The 16619-nt window shown below is 40.4% G+C and overlaps 1 protein-coding gene across 3 annotated transcripts in view; it reads right to left on the reverse strand.

Moving 5' to 3' along the window:
* The window catches only part of ARHGAP6 (Rho GTPase activating protein 6), a 369834-nt gene that overhangs the window by 253990 nt on the left and 99225 nt on the right, over positions 1–16619 (reverse strand). The window contains exon 1 of one of the 3 annotated variants that reach the window (XM_075336513.1): positions 3535–3609. The exons of the other annotated variants lie outside the window; for them this stretch is intronic. The gene's annotated coding sequence lies outside the window, so the exon portion shown is untranslated. Of the gene's footprint in view, positions 1–3534; positions 3610–16619 lie in introns of those variants that run through there. 3 annotated transcript variants of the gene reach the window in all.

Genomic DNA, 16619 nt, shown 5'->3' on the forward strand with positions numbered 1-16619 from the left:
CGGCTGGCCAATCCGTGTGGGGGCGCAGCCTGGGCGAGCGGCCAATCGGTGTGGGGGGGCGGGGCCATGGCGAGCCCAGCGGCCAATCAGCTTTGTGTCACCGTAAGGACACAATGTCACCGGAAGGACACAATTTTGAAGCATGACAGACAGACAGACAGAATAAGGCAATTATATATATAGATGGTGTGTGAGCTGCATCCATTTTTGTATCATTCAATTCTACATTTGCTGTGCAGCAGCAGGATTCCTGTGCTCTTATCCTGGATTGGAACTACGCCTCAGAGGTGAGCTGACTTTCCTTTTCTTGATACTAGCAAACATCTGCTGACAGATTCGCTTTAAGCAGAAGGTCTAATTCCAGTCACCAAATTGTACGTAAGTGGTAGCAGCTTGAACTAATCTATGCCATGTTCATCTGCAGATATATATCATACAGATACTGTAAAGGTTAATATAAAGGTCTAGTGCAGTGTTTCTCAACTCCAGTCCTCAAGACCTAACAACAGATCATGTTTTCAGGTTTTCCTCAATATTAGACAGGGGATAATTCCATCACCTGTGCAACATTAATGAAATCCTGAAAACCTGACTGAGGAAAACCTGAAAACATGATCTGTTGGTGGGTCTTGAGGACTGGAGTTGAGGAACACTGGTCTAATGGATAGGGGTCCACCAGCTCCTGTTTCCGTATTCCCATATGACACAGTAAAAAAGCCTCACTGTGGTCACTCTGTGTGCCATCAGAGAACTGCTCCACAACAGCATGTAAATACGCAGAATTTTTCAAGTGTTCTACTCTAAGGCCATGTGCACACGTTGAGTATTTGGTGAGTTTTTTTACATTAGAATTTGTAAGCCAAATCCAGGAGCGGAACAATCAGAGGAACAATATAACAGAAACACATCACCACTTCTGTATGTTTTACCAACTCCTGGGTTTGGCTTACAAATACTGTGGTAAAAATCTCACCAAATACTCAATGTGTTCATGTGGCCTTGTGTTTTACTAAAACCACATCCTCAATCATAGTAAAACATGTATTTACATTTCCCATACACTTACATTGCGTATCGAATATTCACAAATAGTCGAGTAGTGGCGACCTATTTGTCGAATATGGGCGTAGCCGAATATTTGAGGTACTCGATCATCCCTAGAGACTATCCACCAAAATCATGAAATCCTTGAACCCTAATATAATTAGTACAGGTGGTTAGTAGGTTCTGAGATCTTATGTCCTAGGATGTTCAGGTTAGGGTGGTTTGCTATGGCGTCTCTTAGATCTATGTTTAGCCCTGATTTAATGTTTTTGTTTTTTATTTTTTTATCTAAACCTATAAATTATTTGGGCATGACTCCAGCCAGCATCAGATTTCTATTTTATAGTTTTGTCCATGCCGCTCTCTTCAGTCCTAACAGGTGATAAATGAACATGTGTGCTCCTCTTCATTGAACATTGTAATGGAGATGAATCGCTATTGTCTTCACAGTCTGTGAAAATAGTTTGTACAGCTTGCATAACCATGAGCAAAGGAATTCCCTGTGAAGTGGATGTACAGATAGAGGCACTTTACTGCCTTCTCTTCTATATTTGTACTGCAAATAGCTTGTGTTCGGCTGGAGAACATTTTCATGGTGCCTTTAAGTAAACAGTCAAGTTCTACATTCCACAATCTTAATTCTTCCTAATGCATTCACAATCATGATAAGAATACTGTATAAATGATTAACGTATTCCACAATTCTCAAGCATGCAAATCATTTGTATTATCCAGATATATTTATCTTCACTGGAGAACTTCTCATTCTGTGTGCGAGAGCCTGAACGGACTGTACTCAATGTACAATTCAAAATCCATATATGGGAAAAATCAAATATTTCACGGTTTTAAATGGGATTTTGGCTTTACTCTACAATTGCATTAGTTTATTTCGTCAGTGTAGATTATCACATAGGAATGTATACTATATAAACAGGGTTGACTTCAAATATTTTATTTTCAACAAAAAAAAATAATATTCCTGTTGAAACCATTCTTTGCAAGACAATACCAACAAATATGTACAAAATGATGTAGACATTACAAGACAGTAAGGCAACACCATGAGCATACATTTTTAGGATAAGAAGCTTTCATAGGTCATCATTATAAAACAAGAGAACTCGGCACACCAAAATGGAATATAAGGACTTCATTATATAGGCAATCCAAAAACATGTAAAATGTAACATTTCGACCCCTATATTTGGGTCTTCATCAGACACTGAAATTAGACAAATACAGAAAACAAAACTAATACTGTATATATTAAGTGTGACCTCCAAGGGTAGATTTTAACAAAAATATTTGATATATCTCATATAAATTATCATATGAATATTATATCCACTCTCATTTACACAAAACATGGTCACACTGTATTGTAATATTAAGTATTTGTCTAATTTCTGATGAAGACCCAAATATAGGGGTCGAAACATTACATTTTACATACGTATATTAAAAACGGCAGCGCTCAGGCACTAAATATGGGAATTATGTGGAGCTGCAGTAGGTCAAGGGAGGGTTGCGTGCAAAACACCCTCTAGATACTAACTAAAGAATAAATAATGAAGACCACTGCGCTACCCACATGTGCATATAGTGGGAGAAACTTAAAAGTGAGTCAAGAGGCCACTAGTGACTTTAACCAAAATATGATGATCTGTATATATACACAGTATATGCAAAAAGGTCAGATAAATTAAAAGTCAGATTAGGTAAAAATATGAGCAGCAATATTCAAAATCAGCAAAATAATTAAATACCTGAAATGGTGACTCTGTAGATGCCTTGTTAACAGGTATGGTGGTTTAATCAGTATACCAGTATGGCAGCTGATAATAGTTTTAAGAAATAAAGTTCAATAAATTGAAGAATAAATAATGACAAAATATAGTTGTCCAATTATAAAGGATACATCAATGCAAATGTCCAGTTCAGGACCTGATGGAGTTAAATGGTCGTTGTGATCAGAATGTATACTACTAGTGATGACTTGTGTGAAAAATGAATTATTATCATTCATTTTTCAAACAAGTCATCACTAGTAGTATACATACATACATATATATTGCACATACTGTGTATATATACAGATCATCATATTTTGGTTAAAGTCACTAGGAGCCTCTTGACTCACTTTTAAGTTTCTCCCACTATATGCACATGTGGGTAGCGCAGTGGTCTTCATTATCTATTACATTTTACATATTTTTGTATTGCCTGTATAATAAAGTCCTTATATTCAATTTTGGTGTGCCGAATTCTCTTTTATCTAATGACGGGTTTAAACCTTTCTTGAGCAACCATAATTCCAAGTGTGCCATAAACCTTAATCTACTATTTATTGAAAAACACCCATAAAGAAAATTTCTAGCTTCCCTGGCCCCCTGAGTCCTGAGATGTCCAGACTGTGACAATGTTCATGGTCAGTAGTATTTTTGGGTTAGAAATCATCACATTTCTCTTTATAATTTTATAGTGTACCTTGAGTTGTCACGTTTTTGTACTTCTACAGGTCCTCTAATAGTACTGCGCTTTGTAATATTTTTTTTAGGGATATGGTCCATGTTATGTTCATGCAGAGATCTGCAAGTCCATTTCCTTTAATACATAAATAGGAGGAACCAGAATTTATTATTTATCTGCAATAGACTAGAAGTACTGAGAACAAGCCTTCTATTGATGTCAATGAAGATTAAACATGGACCTGTTCCACATCCGGGAAAATTCTGCTATAACTAAAAAGAATATAGTACTATAGCTCTGTATAATTAACACCTGACCCCTTAATATTATATTTTAATAATTAAATAAAACTGCAGTAAGGGAAAAAATATTGAAGATTTTCAAGGTTACCTATTTTCTAAACGTTGACCAGTTTTGAGTTTACTGTTACTACATTCATTTGAGGGTTAGATCTAAAGAGATATTCTGTTGATGTCCAAAATACACCTAAGGTTAAGGAGTGAAGCCACTGAAGCAAAGATATTTTGCAAAATGTGTCTATAAACATATGAGTCACCTTGGCCTGATGTTGCTGATTTCAGCAAGAATGGTCAATCATCTAATGTGTAGGTGTGTTCTGTCTCTGATTACAGATCTCAGAGCAAAGGAGACCTGAGAGCGATGATATGGTCTCCAGAGAACCCTGACCTCAACATCATAGAATCTGCATGGGACTACTTGAAGGGACAGAAAGATTTGAGCAAGCCTACATACACAGAAGATCTGTAGTTAGTTCTCCAAGATGTTTGGAACAACCTCTCTGCCAAGATATTTCTAAAACTGAGTGACAGTGCACCTAGAAGAATTGATGCTGTTTTGAAGGCAAAGAGTAGTCCCGCCATAAATTGATTAGATTTAGATTTCTCTTTTGTCCAATCCCTTTACATTTTGCTAATTGATAAAAAATAAACTAAAATTTGTGAAACCATTCCTACTACCATTTGTTCCATACCTACCTAAAACGTTTGTACAGTACTGTACATAAATAAGGTACAGAATTGTAAGTGGTTGTTTAAATCTGAGGAAAGGCCAAATTTAATCTCCCCACACTGTCCACAAATAAATGTCAGGGTGGGCAGAGATCAGAAAAAATGAAAGAAAAAAATCAAAATACAAACAAATATGTAGAGAATCCTTAGCAGGCAATGATTGCCTGAAGTCTACAAGGACGTCACCAAATGTTGGGTATACTTCTTTGTAATGCTTTGCTGGCCTTTACTGCAGCTGAGTTCAGTTGTTGCTTATTTGGGGTCTTTTTCCTTGTGTTTTCTACTAAGGATTTAACACAAGAAGTCCCAGAAATTTCGAGCTCCCCCCATTCCAAAGGTAGAAATGTTAAATGACCCCTCTCTGGGACTTCTAGTGTTAAAGGGGTATTACCAACTCCAAGATCCTGTCCCAATATGTAGTAGGTGTAGTAATAATAATAATAATAATAATAATAATAGCAAATACCTCCAATTACAAATGTAGTATAGTTCTTCTGATTCACTATGTCACTTATCTCATGTGCAGTGCATTGCAGGACCTTAGGCATCCATGGTTACAACCATGAGCAACTAACCAATTGTTACTTTATGCATTGTCGTAACCATGGATACCTAAGGTCCTGCAATGCAGTGCACATGAAGTAAGCAACATAGTGAATCAGAAGAATTATACTAAATTCCTAATTGGAGTAATTTGCTAATATTATTATTATTATTATTATTATTATTATTACACCTACTACATATTAGAATAGGATCTTGGAGATTGCAATAACCCTTTAAATGCATGCTTGATGGGGTTGAGATCTAACTTGGACATTGTAGAATATTCCAATTCTTTGTCTTAAAAATCTCCAGGGTTGTTTTCGCAGTGTGTTTTGGGTCATTGTCCATCTATGCTGTGAAGCACAGTCCTATAAAGCTTGCTGCATTTGGTTGAATCTGAGCAAAAAGTATAGCCCAGTACCCTTCAGAATTCATCCAGCTGCTTCAGTCTTCAGTCACATCATCAATAAACACTAGTGGCCCAGTGCCATTGGAACCTATGCATGCCCATGTCATGACACTGCCTTCACCAAGTATTAAAGTGGATGTGGTGTGCTTTGGCTCATATAGCCGTTCCAAGTCTTTTTTATACTTACTTCTTCCCATCATTCAGTTACAGGTTGATCTAAGTTTCGTGTGTACAAAATATGCTTTTTAAACTAGGCTGGCTTCTTTAGATGTTTTGTTCTGGCATAGTCTAATCTGGCCTTTCTTTTTTTAAGGCTGATTAATGGTTTGCACCTTGTGCTGAACCTTCTGTATTTGCTCTCATGAAGTCTTCTCTTTATGGTAGACTTAAGGTACCGTCACACATAACGAGATCGCTAGCGAGATCGCAGCTGAGTTAGGCTGGGTTCACACATAGCGATAGCGATAACGACGTCGCTGTTACGTCACCATTTTCTGTGACGTAACAGCGACCTAGTAAGTCGCTGTTATGATCGCTGCTTAGCTGTCAAACACAGCGACGCAGCAGCGATTATAACGTCGCTACATGTGCAGAGAGCAGGGAGCCACGCACACTGCTTAGCGCTGGCTCCCTGCTCTCCTAGCTACAGTACACATCGGGTTAATTACACAATGTGTACTGCAGCTACATGTGCAGGGAGCAGCGCACACTGCTTAGCGCTGGCTCCCTCCACTCCTAGCTACAGTACATATTGGGTTAATAAACCCGATGTGTACTGCAGCTACATGTGGAGAGAGCAGGGAGCCGGCACTGGCAGCCTGAGAGCGGTGGAGGCTGGTAACAAAGGTAAATATCGGGTAACCACCTGCGACCTCCCAGCGACTTACCAGCGATCACTATCAGGTTGCATCGTTTTCGGAATCGCTGGTGAGTCGTTGTGTGTGACTGGGCCTTAAGCTACTAAAACACCTACTTCTACTACACCTGGAAAATGTTCTTCATCTGGGTGAATATTGTGAAAAGATTTTTCTCTTCGCCATGGTTAAAGGTTAAAGGCTGAAGTACCGTTACACTCTCTAATAAAATTCCTCTTAAATCAAGTCACTTCACACCCATCATGAAATTCAGCCCTAAGAACAGAATTTAAGCATACACCCAGAATTTAGGCATATCTCAGAAGTAAATTGTTGGGTATATGCTTGGTAAGTGACCTCCACAGAGCCACACTGGTTTTTGTTCTGAGACTTATCATGTTTGGATGAGACATTGGCAATTGTTTTTAGTTCTGCGCGTTTCACTGTAGATAGGAAATCAGGATGAGTCATTGTTGATGGTGGCTTCAGTTCAAGTTTGGTTTGAAAACATTGTGCTAGTGATGAGATATCAAAGAGTAACTGAATAGTATAGTGAACACATAAAAGCACATGTGATAATGGACATCTATTTCAGCAGAGCTTTTTTACTAGCACAATTAAACAATTATGGGCAAAAGATTTAGGAAGATGTTACACAGTATACTTTACACTTTACATACCATAGAAAAAGCACCACGGAAGTACAAAGTGGTTAACATACTATATGGACGGAATATAGACATGTTCACCCCTAATTTTCTTGAATTAGAATTAAATGGGTTTTCTTAGGAATTTAAATTAGTTTTCAAATTCCTAAAACTGCATTTAAAAAATACTTGATCAAGCATCAGGGATATTGAGATACTCGATCAAGTATCTTGAAACTGCTCATCATGCTCGACTCCCTGCCTGTAACACCCCAGCCCTCTTGTTAGGATTTCCCAAAAAAATGCTCAACTTCCCTATTGACTTCCGTTATGCTTGGTACTCGAGTCAAGCCCATTAGAGTGTCCAACTGCTCGATTTGAGAAACGAGCACTCAAGCATTTTAGTACTAGCTCATCACTAATATATATACATATACATAATACATATCCTCAGTAATCTCCTGCAGCTCCATTCCGCTCCCTGTTGATCTGGGCTTACCGATTCTATAGTACAAGATAGAAATTCTCCAGACATCCCCACTCAGACAATCCCTGGCAGCATCATTGGCTAAGCTGGCATTTCTCACCTTTTCTGTTATGCCGGGATAAGACCAGAAACGCTGAGTTTAAAGACCCTATACAAGAAGCTATTGACCAAATGATTATTTGGCCATCACCTATTTCTCCTGACTCCCCAAATATAGGAACTTTTGGCCAGGGTAAGTGCTTATGTGTTCTCTGTGATCAACTGTGGGAAATCCAATGTGCCAATCCTTCTCTCCCTCAACATCATCTCTTGGGAGAGAGTGGGAGTCCCCATACAGATTAGACGGTGGCTGTGACAGTCAGGTTCTGATCATTTTAGTCTACTGTGTATGGGGCCTTTAGGATAATTTCTTATTTTAGGTGGTCTAATCCATTTCAACAATAGAAGCCAGATTATTCTCACCAAGATCAACTGCACATATGGTAGTAATTTTGCTCTTACAACCTAATTAAATATAGCAAAGCGATAAAAAACGTCCCTGACTAGTGATTATTAATAAGTATTAGCAGATTAGTTTGTAAAAGGAAAACACTTGTCAACAGTTTGTAATAAGTACATGGAGAAAATGAGTTTTCATCAGAATCTTAGAGTAAAATGCAGAAACGAGTTGAGAAAAATGTATTCCTCAGGCGTTGTAGTTGTTGATATCAGTTTTTCCTCTAAGTTCTATTAATTAAAGGGAACCTGTCAGGTTCAATATGTGCCCAGAACCACGAGCAGTTCTGGGTGCATATTGCTAATCCCTGCCTAACCGTCCCTGTATACACTAGCATAAAGAGATCTTTAGAAAAAGTATTTCTAAAGATGATATGCTAATGAGCAAGGGGACTAGTCCCCTGGGAGTTAGATCCCCTGGCTATTCGCCCCCAATAGCATGTTAGTACGCCCCTGTGGGTGTGCTAACATGCTAATGAATGTGCAGCGTTAGAGGATGATTTCACTCACTTTTCCGCCGCCATCACGTCCAACGCTGGATTTTGGCTCGGAACTCAAACTCCAGGGTCATGCGCACCACTTCAGTTTGAAGCCATGACACGTACACCCTGCTTCATAGTGCACATGACCCAACTCTGGGGTCATGCACACTGAGCGGCCAGGGGAACTAACACCCAGGGGACTAGTCCCCTCGCTCATTAGCATACGGTAAAAAGATCTTTAGAAATACTTTTTCTAAAGATCCCTTTATCTATGCTAGTGTATACAGGGACGGTTAGGCAGGTATTAGCAATATACACCCAGAACTGCTCGTGGTTATGGGTGCATATTGGACCTGACAGATTCCCTTTAAAGGGAATCTGCACCAAAAGCTCTGTATAATCCTGCCCCACCACTGATTGTCCGCTTTCTGTGTACACTGTACATGGGGAGAAACCTGACAATCAGTGGTCTGGTTGGGGCTATAAGAGCTCAGTTTTTTGAGAACTGAGATCTGCAGTACACATCGCTCTACATTAGGGCCCTTTCACACGTCAGTGATTCTGGTACGGTTGTGCTTTTTTTTAAACGTACTACAATCACTGACATATGCAGACCCATTATAATCAATGGATCTGCTCACACATCAGTGATTTTTCACTGAACTTGTCTCCGTGCAGCGTACACCCGTGGCCGTGATTCTGCACGGAGACAAGTCAGTTTTTTTCTGGCATCACTGATGACCCACGGACCACACTATGGTGTGATCCGTGTGTGATCAGTGAAACACTTACCAGAAAATCACGGACATATTAAATATTTCCAACTTACCTTGCCTGCAATTCGCTCTGCAGCCTCTGCTCTCGGCAGCTCCTGCCTGGCTCATGAATATTCATGAGAGCAGAAAAACCCGACCAGGAAGTAGGTGCTGAGAGCGGTGGGCGGACGCTGCAGAGCTGGAGACTTCAGCACCATGGACAGCAGGAACGAAGGCAGGTGAGTAATGTCCGTATGCAATCATGGATCACGGATCACGGATTGCACATGGACAACCCACGTGTGCCGTGAATCACGGAACACGGAGGGACATGTGCGTGTTTTACACGTCAGTGAAGAACGTCAGTGTTTTTCTCTGACGTGTGAAACGGGCCTTAAGCTGCTTCCAGATGAAGTAGAAAAACTGGATGAGAGATTCCCTTTAATTATATAGACTTTACCCAAACCCTACCTAACATTATTCGAATTATTAACAGAATGTTCTGCACATTTTAAATAATTCTGTATATTTGAACAACAGGCTCTTATTTTGCTGATTAAGGGTATGTGAACACTTTGTGTATTTGAACCATATTTTCCTGCTAAAAGCTGCGTCTCTTGGCAGGAAAAGTGCAATATACAACGCATGCATTTTTTATGTGTTTTGATGCATTTTTATTTGAGTTTTTGTTGCATATTTACTTTCATTGTTTGAACTGTGAAAACTGAAAAAATCCTGAGATTGATAGCATACAGCATATATGAAGAAACGCCTTAATGGTTAAAATATGCATGGAAATAAAAAGCAGCAAGTGAATGTGATTTCAGAGATTTCATTCATTTTGACAGTCGCATAAAATGCAACATTTTTTTGCAAACATAAAACCATCTTGAAGAAACGCTGCAAATACTCAACATGTGCACAAGCGCTTAACTGGTATTAACTGATCGATGCTCAACCAAGGGACGCAAGATACCAAAAATGACTCTGGGAGCGACATGTGGAATGATTTAGAAGGGATGTACATAGATTGGAAAAACATGTCTGCTCTTTTACAAGAAAGGGCAACACAGGTCAATGGATTGCTATTTATTGCAGCTCAGCTTCATGGAAGTGAATAAGGCTAACCTACAATACAACACTATTTGTGAATAAGACATTCTGGAGTATATTGACATTCTTCTATAACAGTTCTGACAGATTCGCAGGTAGCAAATTAAAGGGAGTGTCCTAATTTAGCAAGTGGAATAAGTGATTCTGGCTGTGGACTCCCTCATTGATTTTGAGAACAGTTTTCTGACATGCCTAGTTTACATGGATTGATGACCATATGTGCACACCACTGTTACATTCTTACCCTATGAGACTTTTAACTTACTGAGACAATCACTTTAAAGGGATCACGTCAACAAGCGTTTGCTATGTAATCTGAGAGCAGAATGATGTGGGGCATAGAAGCCTGATTCCAGGACTGTATCACTTACTGGACTGCTTGGTGCAGTTTTGATAGAATTCTTGTTTTCTCTGCTATAGATATAACAGTGGTCAGAATGTTGACCTGTGTAGAGCCCCACCCACACTACTGATTGGCAGCTCCCTGTGTACATTGTACATGGTCAGCAAGTTGCCAATCAGAAGTGGGCACAGGGTTGCACAGATTAGCTGGACTGGCTTACACAGGACGCCTAGTCCTGCTGAAAAAATACTAATGCAATTGAAACTACAGTGAACTGCTGAGCAAGTGACACATTGAATAAGGCTCTCTGCCCCTACATCAGGCTGCTCTAGGATTAAATTGCAAAAAAACCTGTTGACAGATTCCCAGTAATGTTAAGAAACTTTAATTATCTACATCTTAAAAGTTCTCTTTGCAGTATTTACTGTTAAACTTGAAAGTATGTGAAACATGGTGGAAAAAAAGAGTTGTAGGACATTGATGACATTCAGGTAGGATCCTAAAGTGTGCCAATGAATTTTTTTCAAGTTGGCATAGCTACCGTGTTTTTCCAAAAATAAGCCCTCCCCCAAAAATAAGCCCTAGCAGCGATTTTCAGCATTTTCGGAGCATGACTTAAATCTAAGCCCTCCCCCGAAAATAAGCCCTAGTCCCAGATCAATAATGAAGTGTCCGTGCAGCTAAAAAAGTTAAAGATACTGCAGGACACTTCATTATACACAGCGGGCACCCCGTAATCACCCAACGCTGAGCGGCAGGACCTGCAGTGATCGCACCCCCGCACACATCACATCACACACATTCGATCTCACACACAAATATCCGATCTCACACACACACACACAATCAGATCGCACACACAAACATCGGATCACACATACACCGCATCATACACATACTCACCAGATCCAGGGACACCGATTTCTTTTGGCCGGCAGCATCCTGGGAGGCAGTGCAGTGAAGCGCAAGAATGCTTGCTTACAGGACCTGAGGGCCAGACACGTGACTTCCTCCCATCATTCCCTGTCTCCAGAAGTATTCTGCAGCGCTTGATGAAGTGAGTGTGTGTGTGTGTGTGTGTGTCAGCGGCAGCCAGTGTGTGTGTCAGCATCAGCCAGTGTGTGTCACAGCGTCAGCCAGGGTGTCTGTCAGCGTCAGCCAGCGTGTGTCAGCGTCAGCCAGCATGTGTGTCTGCGGCAGCCAGTGTGTGTGTCTACGGCAGCCAGCGTGTGTGTCTGCGGCAACCAGCGTGTGTGTCAGCGGCAGCCAGAGTGTGTGTGTGGCGGTCAGTATGTATGTCAGTGTCAGCGTCAGTCAGCCAGCCAGAAGCAGGGGAGGATGGTGTGTAGTACCCACCACAGATTACAGGGAAGACCTGGGAGCCACGCAGACTTACGGTTCTGGTAAGTATGAGTCTCCTGGGAAGTGGGGGGGGGTCTACTTTTTTTGGGAGGGGTAAACTTACACCCAACCACGTTTCTCCAGAAATAAGACCTCCTCCAAAAATAAGCCCTAGTGCTTTTTTGGGGTCACAAAAAGTATAAGACAGTGTCTTATTTTTGGAAAAACACACACGGTATTAGCTGCAACATGCACCAACTTTCTGGTGTACATTACAGTGACTTTGTTGTTCTGAACATGTCCCATTATCTACGTACCAGTGTTGTGATATAGAGGGCATAATAAAGACCAGTCTTTTTTTTAAATATTTTATATTTTATTACAGCTAACTTCTTTTGGAGACGGAATTTACACATATATTTATTAATTTGTGTCAATGTAACTTATTTTTAGATCTGCCCTGTTTTGTATATACCACTCGTAAGGACGACCCTCCAGGCTATTCTAACTCTGTAGTTATGATTGGAACGTCCTGTAGTTCCAGCAGCTCTTGCGAATCATGCATAGTGGCTTTCTGCCAGCATAGCTGTGCTCTGTGTAAAATATAGCTTCTATTGTAAGTGGCGATGTCACTGGAAGGGGCGGAGCATCCTTTATCACAGTGCAGAGATCTCAGATCAGGAAGCAATGATGTGCTAGTAACTACTGCAGTACAGGGCTCTATATAGAGTAGCTGAGCGGAGAGATATAGTGCAAGATGGGGCTCTTTATAGAGGGGCTGGAAAAAATACTGCAGGATGATTCTGTATAGAGGAGTGGAATGGATAGATATACTGCAAGAAGGACTTTCTAAATGGGGCTGACAGGAGAGATGTACCTGCGGATGGTGTTATATACAGGGGTTAAGAATAGTTGTGGTGTTTGTCGCCTAATGTTATAAGACCAGTTATGTGAAACTGAAGATGCCATTCTATTAATGCATATAAGAGAGGGTTATCTTCTGCCATGTACATCATTTAAACTGCACATGTGTCACAAAACTGACCTGTCAGTAAGCAACAAACACAGATCTGTGCTGCCATTGTGGAGGAGAGTTGAGCTCTACTAGAACTAGCTAACAATGATATAAAACCATACTGCATCTACAATTATATAAATGGTAGGGGATAAGATTGGTCAAACAAGTTATGGCACAAAGTGCACAGTAGCTGTAGGTGAACTCTACATTTTTATCAGCTTGATATCTCAGAAAGAAATAAGGAGCACAAACAAGAGGAGGGATCTGCAGCACACAGGAGAAGCAAGTTCTGCTGGGAAATGTAGGATTAGCAGCTATGTATAGGACCTTCCATTCAGCTATGTGAAGTTGGATGCACAAAGGTGTAAATAAAGATGAAAAAAGACACAAAGGTATGCGAAATAATCTTTATCTGTCCATATATTAACAATAAGTATGCATTTACTGTGCTTTGTGAAAAATAATGTGATTGTGGAAAAAAAACTACATTTTTTTGTTGTTTTCAAGCTATTTTCATTGTTATTAATGGAAAGAATATATTGTAGCTTCTAGAAAAGACTGAGGAACATCTCTTATAGTTGTAAACATTCAAGAAAAGCTAACATACGCCATTTTGAATAAAAATTACTTTTTAACTTGATGGTGCTTCTGAGATAGGGTGCAAAATGATTTCCCTTTATGAATTATATGTACAGTACAGACCAAAAGTTTGGACACACCTTCTCATCTCTAGAACAACTGTTAAGAGGAGACTTTGTGCAGCAGGCCTTCATGGTAAATAGCTGCTAGAAAACCACTGCTAAGGACAGGCAACAAGCAGAAGAGACTTGTTTGGGCTAAAGAACACAAGGAATGGACATTAGACCAGTGGAAATCTGTGCTTTGGTCTGATGAGTCCAAATTTGAGATCTTTGGATCCAACCACCGTGTCTTTGTAGAAAAGGTGAACGGATGGACTCTACATGACTGGTTCCCACCGTGAAGCATGGAGGAGGAGGTGTGATGGTGTGGGGGTACTTTGCTGGTGACACTGATGGAGATTTATTCAAAATTGAAGGCATACAGAACCAGCATGGCTCCACAGCATCTTGCAGCGGCATGCTATTATATTTGGTTTGCGTTTAGTTAGACCATCATTTATTTTTCAACAGGACAATGACCCCAAACACACCTCCAGGCTGTGTAGGGGCTATTTGACTAAGAAGGAGAGTGATGGGATGCTACGCCAGATGACCTGGCCTCCACAGTCACCAGACCTGAACCCAATCAAGATAGTTTGGGGTGAGCTGGACCACAGAGTGAAGGTAAAAGGGCCAACAAGTGCTAAGCATTTCTGGGACCTCCTTCAAGACTGTTGGAAAACCATTTCCGGAGATTACCTCTTGAAGCTCATCAAGAGAATGCCAAGAGTGTGCAAAGCAGTAATGAAAGCAAAAGGTGGCTACTTTTAAGAACCTAGAATATAAGACATATTTTCAGTTGTTTCACACTTTTTTAAGTATTTCATTCCACAGGTTTTAATTTATAGTTTTGATGCCTTCAATGTGAATCTACAATTTTCAGAGTCCTGAAAATAAAGAAAACTCTTTGAATGAGAAGGTGTGTCCAAACTTTTGGTCTGTACTGTATGTAATGTATAAACAAATGCTAAAGGGTCTCTATGAAAGACAAGCCAGTGTCAGGACAATATCTTCCACAGTAAATACCGCTTCTCCACACTGTTATATGTACACCAGCTGTTGTATGCATTTGTAACAATACTGCTTCTATAAAACGTTCCTTGACATCACTTTTTCTGACACTTTCCTAATTTTGAGAAGGCTGACGGTGTTCTCTGAGGAATTGCTGCATGCATTCCTTCGTCTTTAGTATACTTGGATACAGAAACACAATCTCTACAAGGACAGAGAGAATCAATTCTAAAGTATTCTAAATAATTTTGACATACAAGCATCTTGTTAAACACGCCTCAGAACATTTGGAAGGACACAGAGTGAAATGTTTGTATCTGAATTAACAAGAGATTATTGAGGATTCTTCTATTCACCATTCTTTCTAATGCAAGAAACACAAGGGCAGGAAAATGAATTAGCAAATGCCTTTATTAGCAACACAGATCTGACTTTGCTTCCTTTTCAAGGCATATCATTCAAAAGTGTTTGTCAGCCCTGTGGCCATCACGTAACTACATTATAAGCTTCAGCAGACATTAAAGAATTGAGCAGTTACAGAAAACTCCATATAAACTGTTATGGCAAGGACATTATCTGCTCTTATATATATAGTTATATCATATATTGTCTTCTTTTACAAATATCAGTATCACTTTGTTTTATTAGAACATAAACATAGCAGGACAACAGTCATGTGCAGAATACTCCATTGTTGGCATTTATTTTATAGCACAGACCATCAACAAATACAGTATATTGATTTTAAAGAAAGTTGGGGTACAAATGAGAAAAAAATATAGATACATGAGCCTCAAGGGGGCTTTACACGCAGCGACATCGCTCGTGAAAGCACCCGCCCCCGTCGTTTGTGCGTCACAGGCAAATCGCTGCCCGTGGCGCACAATATCACTAGTACCCGTCACACAAATGTACCTGTCTAACAACGTCGCTGTGGGCAGCGAACAACCTCTTTTTTAAGGGGGAGGTTCGTGCGCCATCACAACGACGTCACACAGCGGCCCGCCAATAGAAGCGGAGGGGTGGAGAGCAGCCGCATTAACGACACGCCCACCTCGTTGCCGACAGGACGCAGGTACGTTGTTGTTCGTCGTTCCTGGGGTGTCACACGTAGCGATGTGTGCTGCCTCAGGAACGACGAACAACCTGCATCCTGAACTATCAACGATATTTGGGAAATGAACAACGTGTCAACGATCAACGATAAGGTGAGTATTTTTGATCGTTAGCGGTCGCTCGTACGTGTCACACGCAACGACGTCACTAACAAAGGCCGGATGTGCGTCACGAATTCTGTGACCCCAACGACATCTCGTTAGCAATGTTGTTGCGTGTAACGGGGCCTTTAGTGTCTCAGTATTGGCAGATACACAACTATATACTTGCTTTTTTATTAGGAATACTGTCAGAAATGAGTTATTTTCAGATACAATGGCTATAATATTAAATAACGTATATATAAAGAAATGATTAATCACTTAAAGGGAGCCTGTCAGGTCCCTTATGCCCTCCATTCCAGCAGCATTGATACCTGGATGGCCAAATTCCCTCCCTAATCAGCCCTGTATAATGCTATTCACTAAAAACTACATATAAACCTCGGTGTCCCTATGCAAATTAGGCCTGTGAATAGTCAAAGGAACGTTGTTTCCACCTGACTAGTCGCCCCTTTTTTCATGTTATCATACTCCCATGGGCGTGATAACATGATTTCCAAGAGCCGGTGTTACCGCCAGCTCCTGGAACTCTTGTAAATGCGCACGACTCATTTCAGTGCGCCTCTGAAGCAGGGTGGACGCGTCTCGGCTTCATTAGACACACTGACCATGACCGTAATTTCAGAGGACGGCTCACGTACATGTCTTCTGAACTTCCGTGCCTAAGGAAGCAGAGA

Source organism: Anomaloglossus baeobatrachus, chromosome 2 (assembly GCF_048569485.1).
Source record: "Anomaloglossus baeobatrachus isolate aAnoBae1 chromosome 2, aAnoBae1.hap1, whole genome shotgun sequence".
Taxonomy (NCBI): Eukaryota; Metazoa; Chordata; class Amphibia; order Anura; family Aromobatidae; genus Anomaloglossus; species Anomaloglossus baeobatrachus.